The following is a 21,541-nucleotide window of genomic DNA, read 5'->3' as shown; positions in this document are numbered from 1 at the left end:
CCGCGCCCCTTAGCCCGTGTTATCTTCCTCCAAGGGGAGCCAAGCTCGCGTCGTAAAGCATTCAGGACGCACATCGAGATTTCGTGATTGACGATGAGATCACTTCCCACAGCCTTTTCCAGTTTGCTCTTATTTCTTCCCGCGGAGTCTTTCCAACATCGGGAAGTTCGTTTCCGCCTTCTCTCAACTATTTCACACAGTTCGATCTCGCTGTGATTACAATAAAGGCAGCAAATTCGAATCACAAAAAACAATGGTTTTTTCATGGGTGCGAAAAACCTCCCTGGTTTCAAACACCACCAAGAGATGAACAAATCCGCACTGGCTTCCCACCCAAAGGGCCCAGGTTTGAATCCCGGATCTGGCGGAACTTTTTCAGTAGTATCCCGATCCCTACTTAAGATGCTTTGTGGAGAGCACTTTGAGTGAGTACGCTGTCCGTCGGATGGGACGTTAAGCTGCGGACCCCATGGCTCCTTTCGTTAAGAGTAGGCTAATGCCGACGCATGGTTTCTCTCCACTATTCATCCTTCCCTGTCCATCCCCAATCGCGCAAATGAACTCATCTATCGGTCGCCTCCCTTAAAAACTACTATTATGAACAAATCTTTTTCTTACCGGTTTAATTTTACATTCGCCAAAGTGGTTCAATGCTGTTTTTCCCGCGGAGACGATCTCCCTGACAACTACCAATAGAGATTATTTTTAAGTCGCGTCGTTCTATTGCGATGCGAGAATTACACAGCGTAAAAAGTCAATCGCCTAGACATGGAGAAGGAGAATGATTTTTTACTCTACAGAATGCTTACATTTCAATGCACATCAGCGGGTGACTCCGTTCCCTGCGACACGAAAAATAATTATAACTGTCGGCGATATAATTAAAATACAATAATAGTAACTGTCGCGGCAAGTCATTGAATCTGTTTTACTCTGTTGCACAGCATCTCGAAGGTAACAAGTGAGTTCTGGGACTTCTTAATCACGGGAAACTCATACAAAAGCCAGAGTCACCCCGTCACGGGCATCCACTATTGCCCAATTCATTCAACAGTACGCCGCTGAAGTAGCAAGTTAAGCGGGGAATTGTACGCGTGATCTTTTTTCAGAGTAAATGGGCAGCATGAAAGAAGAGAACAAACACCGAGTGACGCGGGCGAAACGTATTGCCGTTATTATCTTGCGGCCAATGAGGTTCCTTTCTAGGCGCTAGAGCTCCCGAGGACGGCGGCGCGTTAATGAAAGTTACCCCTTAGTGATTAAACGCAGTCGTTTGGAGACGGTGGCGCTCAGGCAGCAAGGACCAACCTATTTTTAAAAACGGAAAAAGGGCCGAGTTGCTGGATCGATAGCGCCAGAGACCACAGCCGCATCATCAACCGAAGAGGATTCACCTCACCCGAAAAAAACTTGCTGCGTTCTTTTTTATTTCGCCGCGATAGAGTTGACCAGGAAAACCTGCTGAGAGCTAATCGATGTATTCAGCCATTCATGAAATCAAATGATGAACATTTGGGTTGAACACATTCACGAATCGGTCTTGACAGCGAAATAAAGCTACTAATTATTATTATTATTAGGTAATCTAACGGTTAAGGTAAGTTTTTGGAAGGACATAATTACTAATTAAATAATTTGAGACCCCTAGCAAAACACAACATCCCACTTTACATCAGATCCCTCTTCAGCTCTGAGTACTTTCTTCCTCCCTTCATGGGGATCGAGATGGTGCGGGGGCTAAGGTGCTGGCTTCCCACCCTGAGGGCGCGGGTTCAAATCCCGGCGGTGTTGAATATTTTTCAAAGGTATCTCGGTCCCTACTTGAGGTGCCTTGTGGTGGGCAGCTTGAGTGAGTACGCCGCCCGTCCGATGGGACGTTAAACTGGGGACCCCTTGGCGCCTTTCGTAAATGCCTTTCGTAAATGCCGTTCGGCTAATGCCGACGCCGGGTTTAACTCCACCCTTCATCCTTTCCTGTCCATCCCCTATGGCGCAAATGACCTTAACTGTCAATCGCCTACCCTAAAAACTACTACCACTATTCCTCCCTTCATCCCGTCCAACATCCCTATCCTGTTCCTTCCCTTTCCTCGTTTGCCTAACATTCTCCCCTAAATCTTCAACATCCCGATGCCGGTCAATACCCCCTTCAGCCACTTTTCCTGCCTCCATAGGATTTCCCCCAACAAACCTCTCTATTCGCCCACCATACCAAGTACTTCATCGTTTTCCATTTCACCTTCTCCATTCTTCTCCACAACCACATTTCAAAAGCCTCAGTCTACGTCTATCCTCCTGCTTCAATGACCACGTTTCCGCGCCGTACATAGCTACGCTCCATATCAAAGTTTTTACGAGTATTTTCTTAACATCCTTACTCAACGTCCCCGTCATCAACTCCCTCCTCCTTGTGAAGGCCTCTTTTCCTAGCGAAATTCTTCTCCTTACGTCCCTACTACTTTGACCGTGTTGGTCCAAAACACTACCGAGATACGTAAACTGTTCTACCTGCTCCAATTTTTGCCCTGCTACCTTAATGTTAAGCTTAGCCTTTTTCTTTCTAGAAAAACGCATTACCTTTGTTTTATTAATATTGATTCTCATCCCATACCTGTCGCAATGAATTTCCAATTCACTAAGCAATGCTTGCAGCCCCTTGGCTGATTGACAAACTAAAGCTTGGTCATCAGCAAACCTAACTGATTTTACGAATTCCCCGCCCACTTTCATTCCTACCTCCAGTTCTTCCCATGCCTCTTTAATCATTTCTCCCACGTACAGGTTGAACAGCAACGGTATTAATGGGCAACCCTGCCTTACACCTCTTCCTAACACTGCCCAACCGGACTCCCCGTTCCCCACTCGCACCTGAGCAGTCTGAGACATCTACAGGTGTCGGATTAGCCTCCTTTCCCTCCAACCTATTCCTATTTTCTGCAATATACTCATTAATGTTTCCTAATTCACTATATCAAACGCTTTTTCGAAATCTACGAAACAGGCAAATACCTCCTGGTTGTGTTCTATATTCCTCTCGATTAATAATCTCATTACTGGAATGGCATCAGGCGAAACTCTCACCTTCCTTAACCCAAACTGATCATCCCCTAAGTAATCATTTGCCCTACTCTCTATCCTTTTGTTTACAATCCTGAGAACAACTTTAGCTGCGTGGGATATCACAACTAATTATGTGTGTGTGTATATATATATATATATATATATTTAAAAATATATTATATATATATATTCATAGATATATATATATATATATATTCATTTATTTATATACATATATATATTTATATATGCATATATTTATATATATATATTTCTATAAAATGTGTATCACTTAGCACTACACTCACAAAAAAGAGACTCACTATTTTTTGTTTGTTTCTGTGTGTTTTTGTCTGTGTCCACTAGTCCCAAGTGTTTTACATTATTATTCACGTCCGTGAGACTTTAAAAAAGTGTTATACATACACACACACACACACACACACATATATATATATATATATATATATATATATATATATATATATATATATAGTATATCCCGAATCTCCATATTTAGTGCACCTTCGTTTGTGTCATTCTACACTATTTAATCCTCTGCTAAACCCTTCATTCCTACATGTCTCCCTGACTATTCGAGTAAAGCTCTATTCACCTCATCACGACAGAATTGCAGAAGAAGAAGGAAACAAAGAGTACTTGAACGTGTAGCAAAATTCATTATGGTTCCGAGATGGCTGCAACGGAAGCGTCAAAGGAGGTAAAACGGATCACATATCGGCTTAGATAGATAGAAGATGAAATTTTTTAAATTGGGTTTCTAATAAAAGAGCCAATGGTGAACAAGAATTCCAAAACGTTCACTTCTTATCCGAAACAGGCAGGGGAAGTGGGTGGTGCCGTGTGTAGCGGGAGTATTAAAGTTCGTGAGAGAAGAAAATGAGGGTGGGTGGATATGGAAGGGAAGAAGGCGGGTAGAAGGATGTATGAAGAAATGAAAAGGATATAATGAAAAAGATCCGGAAGGAGGTTTGCGAAATACGTATTACTACGTGTATAAGGGCAGGATCCATCCGAAACCTATTTGTGACAGACAGATTACCTTCGATTGACTGAAATGACAAGATAATGAAAGAATCGTAAAAATCTGTGCTCAAGTCCCTGAGGATTCAATTCTGATTCCGCGGCTGAAAAACGAAGTCTCCGGAATCATAGAGCGTCCAATATTTTTAGGCACAAAAATAAACTAGGAATAGGATATCGCTAAAGTCTAATGTCCCGTTTTCTTCGCCTTCACTTTCCTCCAAGGAATATCTTTTACTCTCTTCTGAACTCTGCGTTGAATACGAATCCTATGCGCACTCTTGAACACTTTTCATTCAAACTAATACGTGCGTACCATTGCTATATACGTCTCTTTATTCTATAATTGCTAATTTTTTCCCAAAGGAATGGCTTATTCGGTCATTTCAAATTCCATAACGATTACACAAGAATCCAGAGAGATAATCTCAAAACTAGGCTCGAACCCTCGAGCTGCCATGGGAGGATGTTAAAGCTCTCGTTCAAAAAAGTAATTTATATTTTAAGCAACGAACGCCGGGCGTTCCAATTATGGAACAGTTACTTCGTAGCGGAGAGTACGCATGACGCTAATGCGAAAAATTACTAGGCAAAGGAAGGCGACACGTTTAGAGGTAGCGCGTGGCGGAATCAAGCTTAAAAATCACTAAACGACGAGCGTGGGATGCTGGACGGAAGATGAGCGGGAGGTTCCGACAACGTCCCCTTCGTCGTTCCCGTGGGAGGGAACAGTTATTATTTTTTTAAACAAAAAAGAAGATAAAATTCCATGACGGCCGAAAATTATCTCCCACACCACATTTAATTCACTGGGGCGATACGAAGCCGGACGCTGCGATAGCGAAGAGGACACTCGGCGTGAGCGAGATGAGAGCCGCGGTCGTTCTTTCGAAAATAATGGTAAACCTTCCCCCGGAGTCTGAGACGCACAGGAGTAGCCGGAATGCTTCTGCAATAACCAAACAGAAAGAAACAACACTCGGATTCGCTTGGCACCGGTGCTCAAACAATGCGGATGGTCTCATATTTAGCTCCACTAATCCGCACGTGAGCAAAGATCGTCAATATACTATATGATCCAGTTAGAATTATCTAAAGTAGAAGAGTAAAAACATTGAGGATCGTGGGACGCAGTGTCCGGGGTAGAATCTAAGAGCAACAAAAAAGTACGAAAACTTGCGAAATCCAAGCGAAAGGATAGAAGATTAGCCCAAACTTTGGCAACAGAAAAGTAACGAATGAGCGTAAGAAGAAAGTTTTTCAGACCTTTTCTACAAAACAATGGCCGGAAGTATTGGCCATCAAGAAATCGCCTTATCAGGGTCGTGCCGATAGCGTGCTGAATTCACGATGAAAGTAAACTCAAGTGTCCACCACAACAGAATAATGATATCCAGTTTCTTAATATCCCTTTAAACGGTCGGTTCAATTAAAGGTTTAAGATTACATCAACGCTCGATTGTGCTATTTTTTCCGAACTTTTCGAACTATTCCAACCATATAGTCAGTAATGCGAAGCTTTAAATATATTTATTACAAACTTTTGCCACGTGTAGTGAAATTATTTAGATAACGATCATTCCTCAGTTCTCCAATCCTTACACGAACCCGAAACATTCTCTCAAACGCGAAGAGAGAAGCTTGATATCAGCTGAGTCAATGTTTGTCTGAATTTCATAAGTATTTTAGTACCCTGCAAGCCACCGCTAGGGTGTGTAACTGGGGGTGAATACACACCAGACTAATTTTGACCCAAATATGATCCCTACCGCAGTCAAACAATGTTATTCTGGTCCCTTTACGTTCGTAAAAATTGACATCTTAAATCTATCTGTTCTGCGCTTAATCATAGCGTGGATGGCGATTTAATTATTGAGCGATACCTTTTGCAAGATGGTGGTAAATGAAATGGACGAGGTCCTCCGTTAGTATGCCTCCTTCTCGACGAAATATACATTCACATGGTCACCTTTCACATTTTCACATTTCAAGCAACCAAGGAAACTACTGTTACGATCACTGACCCGTCGAACAAGGATGGTAGAGCACTCCCACTTGTCGACAATAGTCAAAGAAAAAGGACCAGAGGAACAGTCACCGGGGATCTCTTTTATTCATCCAATCCTTTTTTTAAACCATTGAATACCCTGTTCCACCGGCTATTGCATTAACGCGAGCTTGATATTTCCAGAAGGACAGAGCACATGCACGTGTATACTAATGTTTACACGAAATTAAAATGAAAAAAATATAGTCTGAAAGGACAACAGAAAAAAAGAAAATAGAAATAGGCAAGCGCAGCACGACGACGACGGCAGATGTGCATGAACTAAAAAATAATTCACAAAATCATTATCATCCACGCGGGAGAGAACGTGGGGAAAATTGGGTTTCCTGCATTATAAAAAATAACTATGGTATCGTAAAAATACGCAGGAAAGCGGAAACCTTCTTTTTTCAAAGAGTTTTAGCTCTCGACTATGAAGCCTCATCTAACCCCTTCTGGCGGCATCCGTATGCGGCGGACACAATGCCCGAGGGGGGACAACCAACATACAAGTACGAGGGTGGAGGGACGACCGCACTTGGTGACCTCTGGAACCTATGAGATCCAATTGGGACGGACCGTTGATTCTTTTCCTTTTCATGAGACACAGGGTACCCACAAAAGTAATCAGAGAGTTCGAACGTTTTCCAGCTAAATGCACTTTGATCTAAGATTACGACAAATATAAAGCCAAAACGCATGCACATCCTTAAAGCGGAAAACAGGGAACAAAAGTATTTGACCCAGAAGTTGGTATGTAACGTGAAGGTAAGCTCGCTTAGAATTTGCTAAGATAGATTCGGAAACGAAGACGGTTGCGAACATCGTAGCCGTGATGCACTAGAGAGGGCAAATAATGGACAAAAGGTTACGGATAGGGACATACGGAGCGGAAGATTCTTTAGGTGGGGAATAAAACCGTAAAAAATGAGGGACCATCACATCCGCTCCGCTCACCCCCTTCCTCCCAATCTCAATGCCTCACATCACCGCTCCCACACCGACCAAAAATGGCATCTACATCCTCATTTGCAACTTTCGTCCCACCATCAAATACTGAAAATGAAAAACCCGACTCTCCGTTGGCATACCTGAATACATACGAGGTCTGCTCAAAAAGTATCGCGTATTTTGAATTTTCGCGGGTTACATACTCTTACGTATCACTACGCCTCTTCCGACAGATCTGTCTCCCTTTTCCTGTGAGTTCTGCTTCAAATGACATGGGCACCTTCAATCCCAGCATCTCTTTCCGCTCTAGTATTTCTGCCAGATTCTACTCATACGAATTCGTGAGTTCGCATAAATCTGAGCCATCCAATCCTATTCAACCCCGAAGTCTTAGTAAAACAAAATGAATCCTACGATACTCCCTCACCTGCCACCTAAGATCATTTTCTTCCGTCAACGTTTATATTTCTACTCCCAAATAATGGGGAGAGTTACCACGGCAATAGTAAATGGCCATAAGAGTGATCTTATAAATTTCTATACGTAATACTATATATTAGAAAACATTCCTGGAGTGCTACTCAAGGGTTCATGAAAATGAGTACGGAAGAGTTTTCATAGAGTAATTCGTAGCACTCATGAGGGAGAAATTAGCGATAATTTTAGTTCTTATTTAAAAAATAGGAAGGTGAGCATATGCAATGACTATTTAACTAAAAGTTGAATTTCATACGCAGAAAAAATGGAACATAGGATCATCAAAAGAGGATGGAGAGGGGTGGATATGATTACTTAGACGATGATCAGTTAGGGTTCAAAAAGGGAACAGATGCACGTGATGTCAGAGCACTAGTAAGACCACAGACACAGGGGAATATGCAGCACAATCAGGATACATATTTTTTGTTCAATAAATTTCGAGAAGGCGTTCGATAGAGTCAATTGGGTAGAGGTAATTCATATATTACAGAAGATGGGAGATAATGGGAGGAATATGAGGCTAATCGTCAACTTGTACAAGTCTCAGACTGCTCATGTGAAAATTGAGGACGAAGAGTCCGGATGGGTGGTGTCAGGAAGAGGATTAAGGCAGGGTTGTCAATTATCACCGGTGCTGTTCAAGATATACGAGGGTCATCCGGAAAGTAGTACCCGTTCGTGAAATAAAGACACAAAAGTAAATATTAACAAACATAAAAAATTTTATTTGAAAGAGGATACTTTAAACTACTTCTCAACATAATCTCCAAGCAAATTAAGGCATTTGTCATAACGTGTGACAAGTTTCTGTATTCCTGCTGCATAGTCCTTCGCCGCCAGCTCATTGAGATACGCGAGGGACCCATCTTGCACAAATTTTTGCATAATGCAGATGGTGTTTAACAATTTCATGAACAATTGTTCGAGAAACATTGGGAAAATGCTCACAGATGTCATCAATTGTGACGCGCCGATCGTTCCTCACGAATTCGTCAACTGAGCTCACCAGTTGGTCTGTAATGACAGACGGTCTCTCCGAACGCTCATCGTCGTGTGTGTTCCCCCTCCCCATGTTGAAGTTGCGACACCACCGCCGAACAGACGACTCGTCCATTACATTGTCTCCATACACCTCCTTTAATTGGCGATGAATATCACATGGGCGAACGTTTCTTGCATTGAGGAATTTAATCACTGCCCTCACTTCACAACTGGCGGCGTTCTCAATTTTTTTAAACATTGTAAACAATCACAGAAACAACACAGGCAATGCTAGCGTCACGCAACTTGGCTCAGAGAAGGCAGACAAGCCACTGAAGCTATCTGACCTCGTCCAGCGGCTACTCGCGTCGTCAGCACTTCATGCGGCACGAACGGGTACTACGTTCCGGATGACCCTCGTATTTGAGAGACTTCAATACCCTGCAAGCCGCGTCTAGAGTCCGTGGCAGGGGGTGAATACACACCAGACTAATGTTGATGCAAATATAAACCTACCGCGGTCGGACATTGTTAATTTGATCCCTTATCGTGGGAAAATGATTTCTTAAATCTTAAATTGAGTGAAAATGATATTCTAAATATGTTCCGCAATTAATCCCTCTAATTTAATTTACAATATCTCTCTTGCCGTAGTACGACGGAAGTAATAATACATTTTCAACATCATTGCTTATGAACAATCCTTCCAATTTATGCGACAGCTTCAATCTGTAATTTAACCTTCGCTCTGTGAGTGATTCCCAGCCTAGCTGCTCTGATATTTAGCAATGTTTTACAAACCAGGGTGCTACGCTGAACGCGATCCAATTCGTCAATCACTCCGACTTCGTGAATATTCCATATACCTGAAGCATATTCTAAATGAGGCCGAACCAGCGACAGATAACATTTCTCTTTCACCATTTCATCACATGTACCCAGTACTCTTCTAATAAATCCTAATTAGAAATTACGTCGCGATTGTTTCGCAAACTGAAAATAAATTAAAACAAAAGCAAAATAATTTATTGCAATACAACTAAGTTCAAATATAATCATAAATTGGGTAAAATATTCATACAGTTAGTTATCAAACATAAATTTCCAGTAGTAACTTTTACAAGTGACCTTAAATGGAATGAACATGCGGAGAGAATAACAAATAAGGTATAAAAAACACTAAATTTCATCATGCAGATTGCAGATAAATGCAGTATATAAATCAAAGAAAATGGATATCTATCCGTAGTAACGCCTGCACTTAAGTATGCATCAAGTTAATGGGTACCTCATGACAATCAATTGGAGAAAAGAAATGAAAAGAGACGAAGGAATGCCGCTCGCTTCATTTTAGGCAAATTAAAAGGGGAGGATTGCGCATGATTACGCAATTGCAATGGGATAGTTTTAAGAGGTGAAGAAGAGTTTGAGCACTGGGGAGAACGTTCGACTAATCCTAAGGGGAATGAGGCGGCGTCAAAGTAAAGACAAAAGCTGGATGTAAGACAAAGCAAGGGGAGACTAAACACACGAACTAACACGGTACCCCCAGAGGAATTACGTAAAGTTATTGCCTGGAAATTTTTTCTAAAACCTTTCTCTGTAAATTTAGGAGCTTCAAGAAGAGAATGGACAAAAACCTGAACCGAATTCTATTTTCTTTCTGATATTTTGATTTGTTTATTTACCTCGCTTATTTCTAATTATTGATTAGTATAACTGTACCTTGCCGCATGACTGATTGCTTAATTGCATTGCAATAATAAATAAATCAACAAAATCTCACGACTGGGCATACATTTACCTGTAACTTTTGTTGTTCAAAAACCTCAAAAAACCTATATTTCGGAGAGTATTGAGGAATCTATAATCCGAAAACAATTTTTCTGAAAACAAACAACAAATATTTTCCAGAGAGGATTACTCCAACAACTCCTCGCCCACATCAACGTGTAAGAACACTGACACAAAGGAAAAAAGAAAATTAAACTGAACAACTTCTAACCATTGCGAAACCTCAATAAACACAATAGAAATGAAAAGGGAAGCATTGCAAATCAAAAATAAGACAATGACGCTTCTCCACCAAATATACTCCAACTCCGATCGATTCTGAATACTCTGCCATCTACTGAATATATTCAGACCATGTATGTGAACTTGATAATTTCACATTTTTTTATATCAAACTAATTGATTTTCATTTATGAAATCAATTTATGCATCCCCGAAAATGGGGTTGGGTAACACTGGATTACAGGGCCTGCGTTGACGGCGCTAGGAAGCCGAGTCTTGACGCCAAGCAGACTTTAAAATCCCGTGCCACAACCCAATGGAGAACCCCTACTCTATTTCACTCGCAAAACTCCTTCACGAAGCGTCACGATAAGCATTCAAGTTGGGTGAACTACCGCAGCCAAACGAGCAATTGGACACCAGAGACCCCCTCAAATAAAAACAAAACCAATTAGGGACATAAACGTTTCATTCGAGGCCCCTCGGCCCTCACCCTCCCAACCCATTCCCAAGCACACACGAACGAACGCACGCAGGGTCGTAGAAAGCTTTAATGTTGCAGATGTGGCGATTCTAGCCGGGCCTGGGCCGCCCATTTCGCAGGAAGTTATACGACACAGAATTAACCAGGTAAGAGAAAAAGAGCGCGACCGGGAGGTTGGCACGTAAACGTAAGTAGGCGGAAATAAACCCAAAAATAGAAGTACAGACCGCATATAAGAAGTGACTAAGAAAGGAGACGATTCGGAGAGTACGTATAATAGGCCAGTTTCAGAGAGACTACAAAAAAATTGAATAAAAACTACAACATTAGAGACTACACATATACGGCTATACTTCGCAGCAATTTGTCATCCTAATAAGAAATTGAGGTACACTACGATAGTTGGAACTTATAAGGAATGCCAGATATTCCCATGATATGGTAACAACTATAAACCTTTAGTCTACTACTCCGTTTAGGCGATATTCCAGGTCAAAAATTCATAAGATTCACAAGGATACCCAAAATTATAAAATTGAAATCAATGACGCCCAATATTATAATTTTACATGATTGAATACCATGTTTCCTGAAAAAAACTAACCCTAAACAAACCCCCGGGCCAGATCAAATACCAGCGCGGATACTTAGAGAACTGGCGTCGAAAATTGGGCCGTGTCTAGAGATCATAATTAAGAAGCCCCTAGTGGAAAACATGTTTCGCAGTGACTGCAGAATGGCTAATTTAACACCTATACTTAAAATCAGAGACAAGGAAAAAACGTAAAACTACACACCTCTTTCCCTCACATCCGTATCATGAAAGGTGATGTGACGTATAATTGCTAGTTCGACAATGAGACAAATAGATAGTCATGAGTTACCAATGAAAAATCAGACGGTTTCCGAATGGGTGAATCCTGCGAGACACAAGTTGTGCGTTTTTTGTATAGGATACCCTTATTTCGGGAGAGAGCGGTTTTACTAAATTTTAAGAAAGCTTTCGACAAAGTACCTCAGAGTATAAAGCTAGAAGCTCATGGCATATAAAAATATCCTGGGTTGACCTAAGACTTTTTGAATGGCCGCATACAAAGTCTAGTCATAGATTGTTTTAGCTCTAACGCAGTATAAGTCACTTCAGTTGTTCCCCATGGAAGTAAGTATTATCAGACTTCTTTCATTCCCATTTTATTTCAACAACATTGACTTCGGGGTCAAAAGAAAGATACGTTTAAATGACGACGATGGAGGGATTTACTGAGATATCCGTTATCTTGAAACTTTCAAGCAGCTTTAGCACATCTAATAAATGATGTATAACGTAGGTGCAACACTAGGAAATTACAATGAAACTTTAAAAAAACCTGGCGATGAATATTTTGAAGAAGAGCCAATTCCTGAGAACGCCGACTGCAGCAGGAATTACCGAAATAGAAAGCGTACATTTAATTGAATATACAGACGTGGGTCGCGGTAGCCCAGCGGGTAAAGCGTTAGGCGCTCTGGGCACCTGCAGCTCCACCCAAGCTAAAGTGATTTTACTGGTACTAGGTCTTCCTGGGAAACCATAACCGTCACAGGGAAAGGAATTGGCCCCCCCTACCCTGATGTGTGAATTTTCACATGCCGTAAAGGGCTTAGTACTGGGTGATCTCTACCATCACCTACTAAACCGACCTTCGGGTTGATTACTGCCTTTATGGTTTCTTATTGTTTATATAGACGTTACCCTACCTTAATGCCTCTCCCGGGTGAAGCATATGCGGGGGGCAAGCTAAAAGTTGTTAAGATTTATTAGAAGAGAATTGGGAAAATGGGATGAAAAGGTTTAAGGGCAACGCTATATTTCGCTGGTTAGGCCTAATTTAGAATAAAAGAATTAAATTAAAATATAATAATTTTAGAAACTTTTTACGATACTTTTTTTATGAAGCATGTATGCTGCTAACGCATTGGATCCTCATTTAGTTGGATTGATACCAAATTAGACCGCAAGCAGCGTAGAAGAGCTAGATTTGAGAAGTGTTGTTATGATAAACTGAGTAGCGTATCCAAAATATAAGAGCAGCTAGGCTGGGAATCACTCACGGAGCGAAGGTTAAATTACACATTAAATCTCTTGAAGGAATGGGAAAGATGTCTCTTTAGCATAAATTTTTGAGAATGTATTTTTAGTCCCATTGTAGTACAGTAAGAAAGACCATGTCCATAATACTCTACTGACTGACGAACTAAGATTAACTGACGAACAGATAGATTCAAATCCCACGAAAGATAACGGTTTAGTTACCGTTGTCCGACCGCGGGAGGGGGGAAAAATATTTTGTGCCAAAAGCCTACCCTCCTTCTGCCCGCTCCACCTCGGACAGAAGTAATAATCATTCGCGCAAGAGGGAGGTGGAGGTCGAGTGACTCTGTAAGCGATGAGCGCGAAGTTCGAAGGAAGGAAGGTTTGGGATATGAGACTCAAATCAAATTGGGAATCCTAAACTACTGAATATTCTCATAAATCAAGCCATCGTCGGATATTCGCAAAAAACGCCTATTCCTAAAAAAGTAATTGATATGAAAGCCATCAATTATGACGGCGTAATTATTAAAGAACTTGAAAGTTATCAATTACGGAAAAAATGAACCAAATACGTTTTTCTGGAAAAATAACGGTTTTGATGAGGGAAAACCTGGGAATACGAAGAAGTTATTTCATAACCTATTATTCAGGGAATTAAAGGGAAGGATAAGGACTGGAAAAAATATTCACATGAAAATAATTTTTTTAATAAAATGGAGACTGAGAAAACTTCCCTAGCGCTGAAATGCGTGATGGATCTCTGTTTTCCGGCTCATCTGTTGGCGTAGTTCGAACCGGTTCAAGGGTGTATGTCTTTGATTCCAAATCCTGAGGCAAGTACAAAGCGTCTTTACTATAAAAATTGACGGATGCGGCGGAATGAAAGCATTCTCCGTAATTCGTCAGATATGGTCCCCGGTGAATTTTTTTCCAAACTTGAATAAATGGCTCGGCAGAAAACGAATCATGTCGAACGAGAACAACTCCAACACAGGCGCCTGTTTTGATGACTTCCGAAATCCTACTTTTTGGGCGACTTAAAAAAGGAAAGAATGTATCGAGCTAATAGGAGATTACGTTGTAAAATAAATGGTAAACTGCCCTAAATATTTTTTCATTTTTTTATAAGGACTTTGAACGACTCGCGTATCACAGAAGGCATACATTTTATGCATAAAAAATAATGCATGAATATTTGATTTAATATGAGTTTCCACGCTTACTTTTTTAAGTTAGTTATGCTTTCCATTAACAAACTGCTAAGGCCACTCCAAGGCAAAGAAGTATTTAACTAACCCCCACTGATCCTCCCATATCCTCCATTATTTTTATTTCCAGTGGTCCAATGTGCCCAAAGTTAATCGTCACGCACCCCGCAATCTTCTTCTCATGCAGAAAGTATTTCGTCCCTTTCTTTGCACTTTCTCCATTTCCTTAAAATGCATGCTCCATCCCAGGGGATTCATATCGTTTTTCCAAACATTTCCTACGGCGTACTCGCACTTTGTGAGATATTTACTATGTCTACCACACTATATTATACAAAAAAAAGAGGCCAAACACAATCAAATAGTGCAAAAAAGGCATCTGAAAATCTGCTGGTGGATAAGTGAATAGATAACTTGAAATGAGAACTGTATCTTTAAAAATTACAGGCAATTCATTACATTTGTAGAGTACGATTATAACACTCATTAGTTTCATTACATTACATTGAAATGACCTTTCTTTTACGCGTGAGTTTCTTGCTGCTCATCGACCATCGAGGAATACATTTCAGGTTCAAATGTTTTCGCAATACATGCATAATAACTGAGATTTACCCAGAATTTGATTTCCCTACAAATTTTTAACCTGCTCGTACTCCAGTTTAAAAAGCGAAATACACTGATCGAAACCAGTTCATGTGGCGCCACAGATGGAATCCAAATTTTTAATTCAAATTAATACTTTCACCATATTTCCCAAGTCTAACAAAAAGGATGGGTATTATAATTACAATAAGAACAAATTTAACCTCAAATTCAGAATGCATTGGGAAAAGACAAGCAAAGAAACTTTTAAATTCCCCAAAGATTAAGAATGAAGCACACACATGAATAATAATAGAATGAGTGATCGCTAAGCATGCTCATTAATAGAATCAATCGATATCAAATCAATGTCCATTCCAAACTGAATGAAAGCATTACATTTATTGACATGAATATTCAAAAATTAAGTTACTCACAACTGCAAACCAGGGTCATGAACACAGGGCACTCACAACTGGAAGGTTTACCTGAAAAAGGAAGCGTTGCATTTTATTCACTACAACAATAAAAATTAACAAAAATTAATAACATCATTTTCAGATTAAAATGCTCTAGCCATTTCCATGCAAAGGTATCATAGATTTAAATGTTATTTAAAGGATAAATTACAGATTACATCTATATCATCAATTAGAAGGAATTGCATCTTCAGCAGTGATTTTTAAAATGTATTATTGCCCCCATTGTAATACGGTAGGAGAGATCATGCTAGTAAAATTAGATATATTAAGTGTAGAATAGATAGTTTTAAGATGTCAGTTTTTCCACCAACAATGGAGGATCATAATAACATTGTTCGACCGTGGTAGGGTCATGTTTGGATAATATTATTCTGGTGTGTTTCCACCCCCTGCCACACACCCTGGCTTGAAGGGCATATATAAATAAATATATAAAAAAGTTGTAACAGCAGACGAAGAGAAAGGCAAGCACGATGGATAAAGATAATTGACAGTGATAGGATTATCGGCTGGGCAAGCGTACATAGCGGGGATTGCTGGGCAAAAATCTGGTCAAGATTCCCCATACGTCGGCGCATCAACCATCTGCCTGGCGCCAATCCGCGATGCGTGGGGATCACACCTGACTCCCACTTGGAGGGGGGTCGGGGAGGATAATAATTTAAGGCTGGGCCCAATAGAACGGGCAGGCACCGAGGCGAGTTCCCATTTTCGCAGAAAAGGCGACGTATCGTAGACGTGCGTTAGGCAAGGGAACGCAATCAGGGGAGAAGGGAGGGGTTCCAGGTGCAGTGCCCATGGACGCCCGCTTCCCCCTCGCGCACACGTCCAGGGGGACGGAAGCCTTCATTACATGCGTCATTTCTCGGAGTACATCGGGGGAGAGTCACACCGCTTTTATCGTGCCAAAAATACGTCCTGGATAAAAATATATTATCTTAAAATGATACCTCCACAGGAATGAGGCCAACAAGGGGCTCATAAAATAAAGTGGGACACCATAGGCACCCTAGAGCCATCTGGAAAATGAGTTATTTGGACTAAACGTTACAGTTTGGAGGAAAATTACCGTAGACAACGAGCGAAACGTAAGGGAGAGGTGGACGCGTTAATGGAGCGGTTCCCTATCAAAATTTCTAATGCAGTTACTGTATTGATGTAATTTTCTAAAAACATTTTTTCTTAACTGAAATTTCTAAATTAATTTTTTTTGAGATTATTAAATGGGGAAATTTCTAAAAAAAATGTTTATATAGAGCATAAAATTAATTCAAAGTAATAATGTTATGGAGTATGGTTAAATATTCAACACAAAATTGATCGGGGAGAAATGGAGCGCGATCACCCCACTTGGTTTCCGCCAAATTACAATGTAGATAAAGAAGGAGAGGGTTGCTTGTGCAAATTAGACGGTCCGTTTTTCGATAATTGTATAAAGCATACATTACAGGTAATAACAAATCCTGATTCGGGATAGGCTTTTTTAAATTTGTTGAATAGTTTGATTAAAACGAGTGCAACCAACACCTTCATAAATACGTTTCTCAATGGAGAACGTTTCCCAATATCAACATCAATAGATATGTCAAAGGGGGTTCCAGATTAAGAAATGTATACTTGTACTTAATTGAAACCTCACAGTGATCCCATTGAGTCCATGCCCTCGGAGTATTTTGTCCCGCACAAGGGTTTCATTCTTTTGAAAACTTTCGGATCCTTCAATAATTTATACGATATAAATAATTTTACTCTCGGATGTGACTATCTTTACATAGTACCCTTAAAACCACCACTTGAGTGCGTGCCAGGTGGTGATTACACGCCAGGTTACTTTTTACCAAAAATACGAGTACTTCCCCCCAAGCGCATTCAGACAACGTTACCCTGATCCCTCACCGTTCGGGAAAAAATGTCATTTTAATCTATCTGTTCCATACTTAATCTCTCAAATTTTATTGACATGGTCACTTCTACAAAAGTTCGATGTACCTAATATTACATTTTCAACACTGCGAGGTCCCGCCCCTCTCCCAACTGAAACGTCGACCTTCCGCAATTCGGGACTAGCAGGAGACTTCGGAAACCGCGACTCCCGAAAAAACAAATTACTTCCTTAGTCCCTTTCGATGACCTTCCTCCAGCGCACCTCTAACTTGGCTGGGAACGGTGCGGAGGCCTATTTAAAAAATTAAAGTGGCAGAGTAGTTATACTTTGAATATACTCTTTAATTAATTGGAACGAGTGCCTTCGATATATTTATTAATAAGACGTGGTCGCAATCCAGGTTCCATTAAATTTCATTCCATTATCCACGGAGGCAGGGAATGAAATTTGACGGGAACAGGAATAAATTGGCATTCGTAAAAAGGACATATGCGAAGGACATCATACTTCTGGCATCCAGTCAAGGGGAAATAGTTTGAGTAACTTGAGAGGCGCTCGAGTCGAAAGGTTAAAAGAGGATTTCAGCCTGCGCGAGGCAAACGACGGACTAAGAATGCGCTGTATTGAAGTGGAAGCATGAAGAAAACTCGAAAGAGCGAAAAATTAGTTAAACGACCGTTCATAAACATACAATAAATCTTCGAATTGGAGGATATAAAACTCGTATAGAAATTAAAACAAGATAACAAGCACACACGAGACATTTTTTCGTTTTATGTCAGTTCTTTGTTCAACCATTCCTACACAAAATTAGCTTTAGAGCCCGACGATTAATTAAAGGAATAGGATAGACGGTACCAGGATCGGAAATATAGTAATGTAAATAGAAATAATGGAGCAATGTTGGGCCCTGAACAGTTTCCGCATAGAAAGTTTACATGTAATACACTACTACAGAACCCGGAATCTACGGATTCCGCAGTAAGACGGGGGAATATACAAGTACACGTATACTAATTAAGCTAACGAACGTGTTTTCTGATGTTTTTAACCCGTTATCAAGGAATCCCTTTCTAAGACTAGCTACCTTCTCCTTGATTAAATCAGGATGATGCGAGAACATTGCTTAAAACATCCTTCTCACCACGGCTTACTTCATTTGGGGAAAATTCTTTGAAAACCAACCCCAGCTACAAAGGCGAAACTTGTCTGCGGAGTGAGATTGACTCCAATAAGCTGCGAGAATGAAGCCAAATCCAATCGGAACTCAATATTTCCTTCCTTGCCTTCATCTCCCCTAAAATCCCTCCTCCCTTGATTCCTGGCTCCAATAAATTGTTGCCTCCTCCGGCTCTCATTGGAAGGGGGGACGCGTTAAAGGGAGGGGATTCGGTGGGTGGAAAATGGCAATCCTCTCTCCCGCCAGCCTAATCCTTCGCTCCAAATGCCCCCCCACCTCCCTCATGGACACTCGGCAAGAGGTGGAGGCGGGTGAGGGGCGTGCATTTCGAACGGGTGGAACTATACTTCCACTTGGGGACGAAAGGAGAGCAGAGGGGAAGGAGCGGAGAAGAACATAATCGTCGCTCCCCTCGAAAGTCCACGCGTCAAGGACCTCCCGCACTCGCTCAGCCACCTCCCCACTCGGGGGAACGGCATGAAGGGGAAGGATGAGGGTGGAGAGGGAGGGAACTGGAAGACCCCCTTCACCGATCCACCCAGTGAGCGCCCCAATTAAATCCCTAATGGCCTGCGGAGGAGAATGGGAGGGGGTGGATGTTACGACGAGGCTAAGATCCCCGGGAGGGAGGGCCGGCGGGTCCCTCAGGCACCCGCCTCCTGAGCGGCAGAGGGAACAAGCTCGTCGTCGCTTTGGGAGGAAAACGAACGACTCCATTGCTCAGCACAGCCTCGACCAGGAGCGACTGTTTGTCCCCCTCGGGACACTCGGGAAAAAATTTGAGAAAATAGTGATTCGCACACAGTACAAAGTAACGTTTTTTATTTGTGCATTCCATGGATCGATTGATGCAAAGGGATGAATTATTTGATTAGCCTAAGCATCGGGTGTAAGCTATCTAAAAATAGTGAAATCACGAGCCAAATAGAAATGTTAACACATTCAATCTCCAACTCAAAAGCAAATATGTAATAATGCTCGGGCCACCAGAAGCACCCTGAGAGGAGAAAAAAACTGCCGAACCCCTGCTAAAATATTCCTGCGAAATGTGTTTGACGTCACTCTGGCTTGATTATCGAAATGGAGTGCGGTCAAAGAATGTGGGATTTGATGAACTCACTTCGACAAATCACATGTTTTCATGGCGAATCACAGACGTGAGGGCACAGTGTGACTCGAGAGACGAGTCAAGCCATAAATACTAAACACGCGGAAACTCCATCGACTGCCACATCATTAATTTGACAGCCTAAAAGAGAATATTAACCTATGGCTAGATTTTCTGTCTTTCATTTTATATTTCATTTTTGGCAAACATTTCATGAATTTTAATTGGAGACCACCTTTGCCCAAACGGGCACGTACAAATCAAGTCTAATAGTGATCTGCTAACTTTGGCTGTAAGAGGTTGTGAATTCGTAATTCTAGGCTGACAGTACGTAAGTTTTACACAGAAGGGAAAATCAGCTGCCTATTATACTGCAAGTTATTGCAACTCGCAACTACGCACTCAAAGAGGCCAGACGTTCCCCACGGGATATAGTCCAAGTGAGGGCAAATTTTCTAATTTCAACCAAATTTGAACATAGACGTATCGTCAATTGCCCAAGCCTTAAACCTTGCCTACCTTCCAATGTACTTCATATACTCCACACAAAGTAATTTTAATCACTTTGCAACTTATTATTTCAAAAAGAGAGAAAATCAGATGGTAAGAACATTATTATATTTTAACCTAAACTCTTCGCTTTCATACATTGGTCATAATGTTACCCCATCTATTCCATAATACTTCAACCACAATTTTGATGAAGATGGCATGATTTCTTGAGAGCTAATATTTCGTAAAATAATACCAGGCATTGATTATCCAAGCGAAAACGTATTAATAAATGCGAAACCTGGATGAAGTGAGAAATTTGGATGCCTCGGAATATCATGATAATGAAAATGGAGAACACAAAATACGTAACAGTGGTCGACTCCCAGTAGCACAATGCATCTTTTTACATAGGTATCCTGCAAGCCCCCGATAGGGTGTGAGGAAGGGGGTGATTACACACCAGGCTACTTATGACGCAAAATACTTTTCAATGATAATTTGGCAAATTAGAGTTTTACAAGGAGAGAATTCGTCTAGGATGCTGAGTGAGGATGTGATGACAATATTGGTGAAAACGTTTGATATGGAGTGTACTATTGTAGGGCTTGAAACCCCGGTCATTGCAGGAGAATAAGTGGTACAGATCACATGTTTATGTGAAAAAAGGTGTGAAGAAGGATGGAAAAGGTAAAATAGTCGGATAAAATACAAAAAGAAGCACTAGGCATGCTGGAGGAAGAGTGAAAATCGTCGAGAGAAATCCCGAGTAGGCTGAAATGATGGATGCAGAACATTTCGATTAGCGATAGAATTCCGATGAGTATGATAGAGAGAACGTAAGGCAAGCTAGGATGAGGAGTGAAAGCATAGCCATTGAAAATGAGTTTACCGTAGGCGGGGTTCATTGTGTATAGCGCAACGTTTTTTTTAATTTATTTTAGTACTCTGAAAGCCACCGAAGGGGATGAATACACACCAGACTAATTTTTACCGATATATAACAATCCCGCGGTCGGGCAATGTTATTCTGATCCCTTATCATTCGTGGAAAAAATGAAATCTTAAATCTATCTTTTATACACTTAATCTCTCTATTTTTATCAGCATGATCTCTCCTACTGCAGTACGATCGGGGTAATTAGACATTTTCAGCATCACTGCTAAAGAGACATCTTTCCAATTTATGCGAGAGCTTCAATCCGTAATTTAACCTTCGCTCCGTGAGTGATTCCCAACCTAGCTACTCTAATATTTTAAATACATAACTAAGTTTATCATAGCAACGTTTTATAAATCAGGCGGTTGCGCCGCACGCGATTAAATTCGGCAATCAATCCGACTTCGTGAAGATTGCATATTCTAAATGATACCTAGTAATAGAAGGATGAAATTTCTCTTTGACCTTTTCGTCACATGTACCCAGTACTCTTCTAATAAATCGTAATTTTTTGTCAGCTTGTC

General features: G+C 41.0%; 1 protein-coding gene across 3 annotated transcripts in view; it reads right to left on the bottom strand.

Annotated features, from left to right (window-relative positions):
* LOC139692456 (transmembrane protein 47) overlaps positions 1–21,541 on the bottom strand; it is a 987,299-nt gene that overhangs the window by 614,987 nt on the left and 350,771 nt on the right. Inside the window, exon 1 of one of the 3 annotated variants that reach the window (XM_071590670.1) lies at positions 15,368–15,418. The exons of the other annotated variants lie outside the window; for them this stretch is intronic. The gene's annotated coding sequence lies outside the window, so the exon portion shown is untranslated. Of the gene's footprint in view, positions 1–15,367; positions 15,419–21,541 lie in introns of those variants that run through there. 3 annotated transcript variants of the gene reach the window in all.

Source organism: Hetaerina americana, unplaced genomic scaffold (assembly GCF_022747635.1).
Source record: "Hetaerina americana unplaced genomic scaffold, ioHetAmer1.1.p SCAF_4, whole genome shotgun sequence".
NCBI classification, from domain to species: Eukaryota; Metazoa; Arthropoda; class Insecta; order Odonata; family Calopterygidae; genus Hetaerina; species Hetaerina americana.
This window is presented reverse-complemented; position numbering and strand designations above follow the sequence as displayed.